The sequence below is a fragment of the Pteropus vampyrus genome, unplaced genomic scaffold (assembly GCF_000151845.1).
Source record: "Pteropus vampyrus isolate Shadow unplaced genomic scaffold, Pvam_2.0 Scaffold137, whole genome shotgun sequence".
Lineage (NCBI taxonomy): Eukaryota > Metazoa > Chordata > Mammalia > Chiroptera > Pteropodidae > Pteropus > Pteropus vampyrus.
The window spans coordinates 1,849,665-1,862,164 of NW_011888918.1; the positions used below are offsets into that span (position 1 = coordinate 1,849,665).

Consider the following 12,500-nt stretch of genomic DNA (forward strand, 5'->3'; position numbering starts at 1 on the left):
AAGGGTGAGGAGGTGTGGAGGGTTATGGGGAAATGAACTAAACACTGTTTGGTATGACAGTATGAACGGGCTAACTCTGAAGAGAGAATGTGCCTCTGAGGTTTAAGCTAAACAGACTTGTGAAGTGCCTTGTCCTCAGGTGTGTGTTGGGTGCAGCAGTAACCTGCTGATAATGGAGAGAAGGTGCCTGTACTCACACTGAAAGCAGGATTAGAAAGGGGTCTCATCTACGGCCATGCCACCCTGAACAAGCTTGATCCTGTCTGATCTTGGAAGCTAAGCAGAGTTGGGCCTGGTTAGTACTTGGATGGAAGACCACTTAGGAAGACCAGGTGCTGTAGGCATAAAAAATTAAACAAACAAACAAACAAACAAACAAACAAACAAATAAATAAAGGATTGTAAGCTAACAAGGTCCTGCAATCTGTGAGGTCAACCAAGGGTCGCCTCACTTAAATAAAACAAACAAACAAACAAACAAACAAACAAATAAATGTTTTTAAAAAGAGTAAAGAAAAAAGAAAGGGGTCCCCGACTCAGAGCTCTCATCTACCCTGGACTTCATTGCAGACTTACAGCGCAAAATAATGCCCTCCTAGACTGCTCAGTGGGACTTGAGGTTGAGTCCCCAGTCATCCAGAATGCTTAATGCAGATTGTACTAAAGAGGAAAAGGATAGTCCTTTCTGGGAAGAGATCAAACCTGGTCAGGGATAGTATTTCCTGACAGGTAGGATGGAGGGGAGTTTCTCAGGGTGGGAGTGGAAAGGTGGAAGATACTGGTATTTTGGAAAGGAGGAGCAATCCTCAGGGTAGGGAACCAGGTAAGACTGTGGAGTGCACACGAGGGGTCATCTACCTAGAGAGATCTAACTTCCAGGTGTGATGTTCTTTGTTTTCTCTACTACAACATAATTTCCTTTAGTTGCTCAAATCTTCAACAAAAATATTTTGATGTCCACATTTAGCCATATGCTGAAAACAAGGAGACAGGAAGGCAAAGGGAAGGGCGCTCCTTTGCGCCCTGAGCGGAGGGAGCTGCAGCCTGTGGAGAGGGCTGTGCCCAAGAGTTCCACATAATGATGGGAGTAAGATGGGACAGGGTGCGGGGGCAGAACTGAGAGCAAAGGAAAGTGCCAGCAACACCAAGGGACAGCTCGCAAGTGGATAACTCAGGAAGGATCTAAAAGAAAACTTATGTTTGCTAGTTATTAGACATTAGACTTGACATTAGATGATCGAGTAGTATATTTCAGACTATGATTCATAGTTCAGTAACCAGTCATAATAGCTGTTTAGTGGGTCTCAACCAGGATTTTTTTTAGAAAATGAAATAAAAATTGAATAGAAAATATCAAACTGCAGTGCTCTAGTAAGTGTTGTTTAATACAATTATACAGTTATAACTGAAACTTTTATTTCAGTTAGATATGTGTGTGCACTGGATTCATGATGTAAAATATATTTCTTGTGAGTTGAGATTAAATATGTTTAAAAGTCACGATGTTAAAGGAAGTTGACCTTGAAGGGGATTGGGCATGTATAAGACAGGCAAGAAAAATAGTGTAAGCTACATTTTATAGATGAGAAACTGGAGAAGTAACAAGGAAAGCTATTGTTGTTGGAGCCCTGGCCCCATGCTAAGCACAGTGCCAAGTACTTCCTTGCATTGTTTTGTCCACTTTTCAGGTAGTTTTGGGCAGCACCCCATGTTCAGAATAGAATCAGAGCATACGTGACTTGACCAAGGCCTCATGGATCTCAAAGCTTTCCACGGGAGTCATTTGGTTCCTGACTCAATGTTCTTTGAGGCTCAAGGAAAAACCGTTAACAAAGAGTATCAGGAAAATGATATGCTGAGTACAGGTGAATGAATCTCTCATGGTTAAATTTTAGGCATCAGTGGAGGGAAGTAGAAAAGCTCAGTCCCTCATATCACACTTCAAAGGTGACAACAAACTCTTGGAAGTGAGACTCATAGTGCTTGGCTGATTTGTGTGGGAGACAATGCATAGGGTCTGTCTAGGCTGAATGGAAAGCACTGGGAACATTAATGCCGAGAGCAAGAGATTTCACTGAAGGTCACTAGATGCAGAGAACAAAGGAATAGCACTCTAGGGTATCTTTACCCATAAATTTTTCTCAGATGGTGACCAAGTGTTTATTGGGAACCAATTATGAGGCTGCTACCATGATAATGTGTATGGGAGAGTTAAAATATACAAACATTGGGCATTCAAGGCAATGACAGTACCACTCACACACAAATTCACATGCGCAGAAACATGCAAGAGTATGGAAAGGAACCTGCAGTGAAGTGGCATGCCAGGTAGGATGGAAGTAAAATGGCTGGAACGTTTCCTGGGGGCAGATGTGTAACGCTGGAGAAAAGTGCTGCAAATCGTTGTGGGGGTTTTCAAGCTGACAGAGTTTCATCTGTTTGCAGTTAGTGAGTGTCATTTAGGTTTTCCACCTCTCGTATCTGTGATAAGACTAGAAAACTCTCTCTGGGAAAATGTACCTGTTTAGTGATAGCAGCAAAGAGGGTAATTAAATGAGTTTATTTATCTGGGAAATTCCATGATTTATGAGATATCAAGGAAGCAGGGGCTCCCAGTAATGTTAGGAGCCTGGGACTGTAATTGTAGTTTTCTTGACTAGCTCTGTTCTTGCCATGTAGTGTGACCTTAAGACCTTCATCTCTTCATTTCCTGCTACTGCGCTGGCAGCTCAGTCAACCCTTTCCTTCAAGCTGGCCAGCTTATGGCCATGCAGCAAGCTGCGCTGCATCCCCAGGGATCAGCCTTCACCCACACTTGGGCAGTCCCCCTCTCTCTGGAAATGAGGCTGCTTTCCAAAGAGACTAAGGAAAAGGAAATTGCAGATGCTCAACCATCATGTAACATGTGTAGGGAACCTCAGTGCTCTTTATTTTATTGCTCAGTATATGTGCCTCTGTCAGCATCATATTGTATTCCACCCACATTGGATTGTAGCTCTACGAAAGCTGGAGCAATCTTCTTTTCTGTCCTGAACCCACAACCCACACAATGTCTTGTACCATAAATATCCATTGAATTATTAATGAAATTTATTGCCCATTTTGTAAAGTGTCGACCACAGTTGCTACCATTGTAACTCATCGGAGGGAGTTACAAGAAAGGAAATTATTAACTTCTAAACAATTCTCTTTTCAAAAAAATTGTACTTTTCTTGTTGTGGTTTTCTGTATCACACAAATAAACTTTACTATAATTTACATATACTCATGAGTATAACAAAATCAGAAAGTTTTGGACAACCACAGAACTTAACCTGACAATGTGATTTTGTTTTCAAAATGAAAATACCTTTTATTTTTCTGATTAAAGTAAATAGTATTGGATTTGATTGGTTACTGAAAGTTTTCCTAGAAAAAAAAATATGGTTTCTTTGTACTCATAGCCTGTTTTGAGTGTTATTTAATGCATTATACTAATAGTATACTTTATTTTTCTCTCTATTGTATTTTTCAACATGATTTCAGGATATAGTTATACACTGTCCTTATTCTGTTCTTTAGTAATAACTCATTTTTTGAGTACAGACTGTGTGCCTGTGCATTTCACATTTACTGGCTCATCGATTCCCCTCAATAACCTGGGGAGGTAAGTGTTGCTGGATGGTATGTTTGTGTCCCATATGAATTCTTATCAAAAGGCCTCCACTTCACAAAAGGCCTTTAATCAGGTGGGCAAGATGATCTGCCCTGTGGATGTCAGAGAGCCTCCCTCTCCATAACCCCAGGGCTTTCCTGGTGGGTTCAGGAGCAAAGGGTCATGGTGGCAGGAATGGAGATTGCATATGGTCTCAAGAACATGAATTTCCTCTCACCAGGGCTAACCTGACCTGCACCACGGCCGTGATCCCAGTTTGCAGTACAACTCTCTGTTACGATTCTATTAGTTAGGAAGACCAGTCAGCTAACTGGTGACAGTTTAACTACATTAGACCACTTTCGTCATGAAAAAGATAGTTTTATTTGTCCTCATTGGAATGGACACTTATCCTGGATTGATGTTTGCTTTCCTTGATACTGCTAACATAAAAATTGTGAAGGTAATGAATGCCTTAAAACAACCCCAAGGTGTCCTGCTAACATTGTTTTACAGTGAAAGGAACAAGCAATGTACTACTGTCATGAGATTCAATAGTCTTATCATGTACCTCATTATCCAGAAGTTTTACACAGCAGTGGTGTGGCACGGGCTACCAAAGACATAACACTCTCAGAGATTCGGATGCTATGTTGCAGGATGTAGCATATGCTCTAAACCAAAGACCAATACATGGTTTGGTCCTTCCCATAGTCAAAATACATAGAGCTGAGAACCAGGAGATGGAAGTTGGCACAATTATACCCAGTGACACAGTCACAGGATTTTTTTTTCTTTCTATCCTCATGAACCTGTTCTTTGTTGGTTTAAGGGTTTTAGTATCCATGGGAAGAATGCTTCCACAGGGAGATATATTGAAATGGAAGCCAATATAGCTACCTGGGACGTCATCTCTGTGTCATCAGGCAAACGAGAAAAGGGGGAGTTGAAGTGTTGGCTGGGTCATTGAGCCCTCCTCCCTTCAAGGGAAGTAGATTGCTGCTAGATGACATGAATAGGGAGGAATATGGCCTCCAGGATCTCTTCCTGGGAACTGTTAAGTAGAGGAAGAGGGCTGCATGTGGATATTGGGCAATTAAAGGGCGGATTACAGGGGAGGAAGGGAGTAATTGGGGGATCGTCTTATGAACTATATATATATGTCTAACCAATGTACTGTATACTTGAAACGAATTAAAATAAATTCTTTAATAAAAAATATATATATAAAAGGTAGGTTATAGTGGACTTGGGTCATTGCTTTATTTGCCTACTTTCAAACCTTCATCTTATTTATGAGTCTTTTTCAGTGAGGGAGTCTTGGTGAGAGGAAGGACTCTGCTTTGACTATAAAAGTCTGAACCAGCATTTCCTCTTCTCACAGGGTACATAATTTGGTTTAGCCCAAGTCTTTGAATCTGGAGGGAGTGCCACAGAAATATAGAGATGGTTAGAGATGATGTACAGACTTTGAGACAAGTGTCCCCTCGATGCAGTGCCTACATTGGTTTATCAGCCAGACTGTTGCTGAGGTGGGTCCTGGTTGGTGTATGTGGGTGCATGGACAGACTTGGGTTATGCCCATTTTCCAAGCCTGGTTCTCCAGTGTTTTTGGAGAGTACCTTTCAGTCAGTTCCTTTCATGCTTGTGTTATCCATAGTTGGTTCTGGCAGGTACGGAGGTGAAGCAAGCACAAACGTGAATCTGTCTTTTATATTGCGATGCAGATTACACATGTCTTTTTCCTCCCTTCCTAAGTACTAGATGTTTTGTGTATTTTATTTTTGGATACATTAAACCCTGTAAAAATAAGGGTTGGAGCAGAGAAGAAATAAAACTTTAAGATATAATAAAGAAAACTTATCAATAACAAGAAAACTGAGGTTAGCTAATATGTATCTAGTTACACCTTGCACTCAAACTGAGCTAAAATACCTCAAGACAACAGCAGAAACTGAGTCTAAAACATCGCAAGACAATAGCAGAAACAACAGACAATCAAGAATTTATAGGCTAAGAACTGAATTGATTTTACCTCAATGGAAAATGAAACCAGACTTTAGTTTCCAGTTTTGCATTGAAAGAGTGAGAGTTGGACACACCATCCTAACAAGTAAAAAGCCAAACACACTGAAAAATCAACATTTCTTCTAAGACAGAGGAGGACACAGGGCAAATTGCTATCCCCAAGAGACAGGCAAAGACAGGCTAATCGGAGCAGCGATACAAAGCAGAAATCGCCCTAGGAACCAGTGTTGTGGTAGGAAATCCTGAACTGCAATCAGTGAATTTCTGGAGGCTCAGCATGCACATGTCTGAGAGTTAAAACTCCAAAAAGATCCAGTCTTAGAGTGGCCCCGAAAGTATCGGGAGATTTACCTCCAGAAGCTCAACCAGATTCCTATTGTAAATAGGAAACGATCTCCTCATGCTTCTGGCAGGGGGGAGGGGAAAGGAATCATTGTGAAATAGCCAGAGCACTCTGTTTTTCTTAACATGGCCTGCCCTCAGGGGAAACTAGTTAACCTATGCCTAACCTGTTGAGGTAGTATCAGAACCTAACTTACTTAGGGAAGGGAAATATCCAACTCCAGCCCACTCTAGCTATCCTGCCACAACCAAGAAGAGAGGAGAAACTTAAAAACACCTGTGAAGGTCACTGTGCAGAGGCATAGGCTCAGTAAAAAACTGAGACCTGATTACAGGACTACAGAATACTTCCCCTTTCTTCTACCTTGCCACCACATTACTACGGGCCGATTTACAGCAGTTCCTTTTATCCAATACATCATGTCAATATTGCCATCAAGACACTATTACAAGGCAAACCAAAAGGCAAAAACCACAATTTGAATGCCAGTTTATTTATTTTTTTCATACTATATATATATAATTTTTTAAAACATTTTATTTTTTTATTTTCCCCCTCCCCCTTCCCTTCTCCCTCTGGTAACCACTAGTCCATTGTCCATGAGTCTCTGTTTGTTTGTCCTGTTCATTTATTGCAAAAAACGCAATTTGAAGAGATGGAGCAAGCATCAGAATCAGACATGGCAGATGTTGGAATTATCACAGCAAGAATTCAAAACAACTATGATTAATAAGCTAAGAGCTCTGATGGATAAAGTAGATAGCATGCAAGAACAGAAGGGCGACATGAGCAGAGAGATGGAAATTCTAAGAAAGAACCAAAAAGAAAAGCTAGAGATGAAAAACACTGTAACAAAAATGAATGAAGAGTACCTTTGATGGGCTTATTGCTAGCTAGATAAGGCTGAGGAAAGAATCTCTGAGCTTGAGGATATCTCAACAGAAACCTTGAAACTGAAAAGTAAAGACACCAAGGACAGGGAAAGAAAAAAGAACAGGATATCCAAGAACTGTGGGACCACCACGAAAGGTGTAACATACACATAATGGATTACCAGAAGAAATAAAGAGAAAATAAGAGATGTTTGAAACAATAATGACTGAGAATTTCCCCCAAATTAATGTCAGACACCAAACCATAGATTCAGGAAGCTCAGAGAACACCAAACAGGATAAATACTAAAAATCCCTACATCTAGGCATATCATTTTGGGGGGGCGGGAATTAAAGACATTTATTTTACATTTACACATTTGTATATTTTCTATAAATGATGTGGAGCTGAAATATGTACATCTCTTGCCCAACAGCATATCATTTTTATTACAGAAAATGAAAGTAAAGACAATATCCTGAAAGAAGACAGAGGAAAAATATCTTACCTACTGAGGAAAAAATAAAAATTAATCCAACTTGTCCTCAGAAACTATGCAAGCAAGGTGAGAGTGGAGTGAAATATTAAAGCTCGAGAGAAAAAAGAACTGCCAAACTAGAATTCTGTACCCAGCAAAATGGAAACAAATTTTTCTTTTTAAAAAAATTCCTTCCAAGAAAGTTTTTTTCTTTTTTACCTCCTGTGTTCTACTTTTCCTCATCATAATCTTCTTTCTTCTCCATTTGAACTGTCATCATGCAAATATGTTTCTACTCTCTCCTTCCATCTCCTCTCTAATAGCAAGATACAGGCTTCTTTGGCTAACAGATTTTGAAAATGTTCATTACATTTATGTATGTGCATGTTTACATATTTATAAACACTTGTAAGTGTATATTTCTCGAAGAAGTGCAATTTACCTGATGTTGGGGAGGAAAAAGAAGTTGACAGTGCCCTTTCCCAAACAATGCTGCTTCTTTTTGGAACCATAAGGACAAAGACTGCTGGAGAAACAGCTCCTTGCTCTCCTTTTTGCTAGAATTAGATTGTGCATTGAATTTTAACCTCTGTGAGTTAAGCAGAGAAACAAGTTATGAAGCGAGGATTAGATATGCTAGTATCATGCTTGTTTGAAGGTATTGTTTCCTTGGAGCCCACGATAAAAGGTAGGCACAGGAAGGGTGGCTGATGGGGGGAGAAGTCAAAAGGGAGGGACACAGGAGCTGCTGGAAGGAAAAAAGGGAAACTTCTTTAACAAAACCTCCAATGGAAAAAGAGGCTGTTTAGAGAAACTGGCTTCTAAAGGAGTGATAATTTAATTTAGGAAATTCATAAAGGAGCTCTATTAAGAAAAACGCTTGAGTGTAAGGAGCATCCATTTCAGAACATTTCTTCAGGACCAGTGAAAAGAGCAAGGGAAGGAAGCCTTGCTAAAGAGATGCTGAGTAAAACTCAGAGAAATCTATAAAACTAGATAGAACTTCCACTGGCTTCTGAGAGGGCAGTTTAATCCTAAAACCTAAAGTTTATACCTAATGTTCAATATAAAGGCGGCGTACCTGTGACTGCCCCAGAGCAGTGCAAGCGAACCAGGATAAGATCAGAATGCAACATCATGAAAGGCTAATCATTGTGTTACACTAAGTCAAACTAATAATAAATTTATCTATAATGATAATAATGGCTTATTTTGTAGAAGCTGTATAATTTATAAACTTTTCAATTATGCATTCTTATGTAATTGTCACACATTTCCTACAAGGTTAGTATTATCATCCTCATTTCAGGAAGCTGAGGCTCAGAGGCTCTGAGACTTGCCCAAAGTCTCCTTAGCACACGACGGACTGGCACTACCATTGTGTTCTACCCATTGTGCACACTGCCTCTCCAGTGCATGTAGACTGGAGATTTCTTGCCTTAGAGTAAAAGAACCATAGAGGACAGAAACAAAAGGGAAAGGTGTGTCACCAAGTCCAGGGTGTCTGAGGGAGATCTTTGCTTCTCTGGGGAATGCTCGCAAGGGGGGTCCTGTATGAATGTGCTTGGCTGGCCTCCTCACTTTGGGTGTCTTTGTGACTCCTGAAGATCTGTGAGACCAGCTAAATCCTAGACTTTGTTCTTCACAAGTGAGAAAAGTGAAGAAGGCATTTTGAAAGATTATCAAATCCTTTCTTTAACATGGAAAATTAGTGCTTTTGTGATATACTTCTTAACTGATTTAATAAGTCATGTAGGCTTAAATCTTCCCCTCCCCATATCTGTGAAGAAGTATTTCTGGCAAGATCTGCAGAGAAATGTAACTTATAATTTTATCTACACTAGAACCCATCAGGAACATACTATGTTTCATTTTAAAGCAATTTTACAAATATGGTGTCTCAGTTATTTCTCACCACAACCTTGGGAGGTGGTTATTATGTTCCCATTATATAGATGAGGAAACAGGCTGGTAGAGGGAAAATCACTTGTCCATAGACACACAGTTAATAAGTGGGTTGAGCTAGGGCCTTAGACCAAAAGTTAGGTCTCTGAATCTTTGAAATTAAAATGCATATTTAAAAAAGCACCTCCATGGATAGGTTAAGTGGGGTGGTGGTGATGGTGAGAAGAAAAAAAGAATATTTGCTTTGCTTTAGGGATGTTTTTTCTACGTCCCATTCTCAAGGCCGATACCCCGGAGTATGGGTAGGAATGAGAAAACGAGAATGCTGTTTTAGAGAATTTGCTTCAGAAAAACCTCCAATATATTTTTATTTGTTTTACTTATTCAAAAGAGAGGCAGGCTCTGTATTTTTAATTATATTTTCCCAAAAGTTATTTTAAGCCCAGTTCAATATTAATTTTTAAATTGATAAAAGTATCTCATCTAGTTGTCAGTTCAGGAAAATGACTGAAATCATTTGTTTTCAAAAACTATTGAAGTAGAATATTAAATATTCTCTGCTCAATATTGTCAAATAGAAAATAAATGCATCGAAGTCAGAGACATGGCTTCTATCTTTAACCAGCTCTAAGCACCTAACCAATGCTTATTGTGTTTTATTCCATAGGATTCCTCTGGTTTGCACTTTTGCAACAAGGCAAGGGGGAGGAATGTCAAGGTCTTTGGAGTTACAAAAGCTGCTGTACTCAATTCTCCTCTGTATTTTACAAAAGGGTACATCTATGAATAAAATGCTGGGGTTGAAATTCTCATGCAAATGGCGCTTTCCAGAGAGATTCTTATTTTGAGAAGGGATTTCAGTGCACAATTATATACCAACTCTAAGAAAGTCATTTTTTTGGTGTGTTTTTTGTTTTTGTTTGCTCGCATGTATATTTAAATATCTTTTATTTTACAAGATGGAAACCAGATAGAGATGTTGCTGAAATTCTCACTCACTGTTGTCACCTCAATCACCTAGATGGTATGACGGATTTTGTAATGGGCAAATTTTGTTGGAGTTCAGCATTAAACAAAGTGAGGGGGATTCGTCGTGTCAAGAATATTTTAATTGGCTGTTTGCATTGTGTGGACTCATTAGATAATTGCCAACCTTCTCCTTCACTTGTGTTACACAGATCTGGCTACAGAAGACAATGTTTGGGAAAGAGATCACTAGGAGGAGAGGCTGCTGGACTAGAGATCACAAGAAAAGAGAGAAGAGGGCAAAACCTAGGGGGAGAAGAGCTGGGGGGAGGGGCGTGGGAACAAAAGGCCCTGAGATGGTGAGGAAAAGAAAGTCAGCAGAGCAGAAAGCACAGGAGGGAGGTGGCTCTGGAAGCTCTCAGAAGTTGAGGACAACGAAGAGGTACATGGACAAATACATGTACAGGGACAATTAAGGTCAGGACAGATGCAGCTTCAACAGAAGCAGGTAGTCATAGACAGTGGTCTACCAGGGAAGCCTAAAGGGTTGGGATAAGAGATGACTAGGGTGCTAGCCAGCTCTTCATCCAGAGGGGTCCTGAAAAAACAAAGAACTGGGGGCTTCCTCCCACTGTGGGAGGGAGGCATATGCAAGCCAGAAATGGTGAGCCTGGTCCACTAGAGACAGAGGCCGGCTTTCAGAGGAAACATAGGGAGATGACTCGTCACCATAGTACACCAAGACATGGACAATCATGAGTGGAGGCTGGGGAGGGGCTCTGGGCAATGAGTCTGAGGTCATCGCAGCATGAGGTTGCCCAGCCCGGGTGCAAATGGGCCATGATTTCAAAGATGGGTCTTAAATTAAAGAAAATAAAAAACAGTATTATCAATGTTGGAGTCCTCATCTTGCTCCATTGAAAGTTTTCTAAAAAGTAGACATATGTGAAATTCAACCCACCTCGTAAAGAAGTCACCAATGTGCAATAGCAAAAAAAAAAAAAAAAAAAAAAAAAAAAAAAAAAAAGGGTGGGGCATACCCAAATATCCATGAATAAGGAAATAATTGAACAAATCATGACACCAGGCTAAGTCATACTATGAAGCAGCTAAAAACAAGAGAGATAAGCACATCTACTAGAAGGTAAATCATAGAATGGGAGTATGATTCTAGTGGATATGCACGTATGTCTGAGAGGGGTAATGCATGGGACGTGTACCCCAAATTGTGGACCGTGGTGACAGACTGGGGTAAGGCAAAAGGAATGAAAGGAGCGGGGAGAGGAGGTGTCTTGATTTGTTCCGAATACTTGTAAAAAAAAAAAAAAAAGAAAGAAAAAGTCATCAAAAGTCATGATAAAGATGACATGGAATGAGAGACAGCAGAAACAGGAATCACTCTAAATTTGCAAGCTCACTCACAAGAAGGGAATAAAGGAGTCTGGAAGCGTTCATAGGAATAAGAAGTGTCTGCTGAGCTTCTTTCTTGGAGCAGAGACAGGGGACCTGTCTCTGCTCCAAGAAAGCTCTTCTTTTCATGGAGTGGATAGAAACTAGAAATAACATGTTGTAACTCATTATAATAATATGTTGGGTCTTATCTGGGAATCTCAAAACGTTTTTAACGCTCACATTTCCCCTTACCCCTGTGAGTCAGGCCGATAGCATGGTCCACGGGGAAATTAAGAGCTGTTTGTTCAAGACACTCAATGAATCATTAGGAAGACGGGACCTAGAACTCTTGTGTTAGAGCCTGCTTGGATTCTGGAACAGGTTGCCTCAGGTTGTCTTAGAACTTTAGCTTGGAAAGCCACCTGTAAAAGAAGCCAGTCCTGTCTAATCTCTGCTCATCTCAGCATAAATGTCATTTCCTCAGAGTCACCCTCCCTGACCCTATCCAATCTTACTGACTTTGATCCTGCTGCTACTCATTCTCGTTGATCTCCCACGTTAGTTATCAAAGCTGCATTTGGGCTCACTACCTTCAGTCTTCACACCTCCACCAGGCTGTAGCCCCACCTGGGCAGGGGCTCACCCTGTCCTATTTGCTTACCACCACATCACCAACACCAGTATCTCCAGAACAGAAATATGATAAGGCTAGTCGAGTCTTCACTGGGATTCCTTCTATCCCAAACGTGTTGTTTGAAACTTGGTGTTCAGTAGGTGAGTTTGCTAGGAAGGTGCTGGCTGCATTTCTTAAGCAGGTCAGCAGGTGAATGCTTGAACCCACACCCCAGGTGGCCCCAGTGGTATGTGTGATTCAGTCCCCT

The 12,500-nt window shown here is 40.5% G+C and overlaps 1 pseudogene; it reads left to right on the forward strand.

Moving 5' to 3' along the window:
• Nucleotides 1-225: 225 nt before the first annotated feature.
• LOC111744578 lies at nucleotides 226-344 on the forward strand (annotated as a pseudogene).
• Nucleotides 345-12,500: the final 12,156 nt, after the last annotated feature.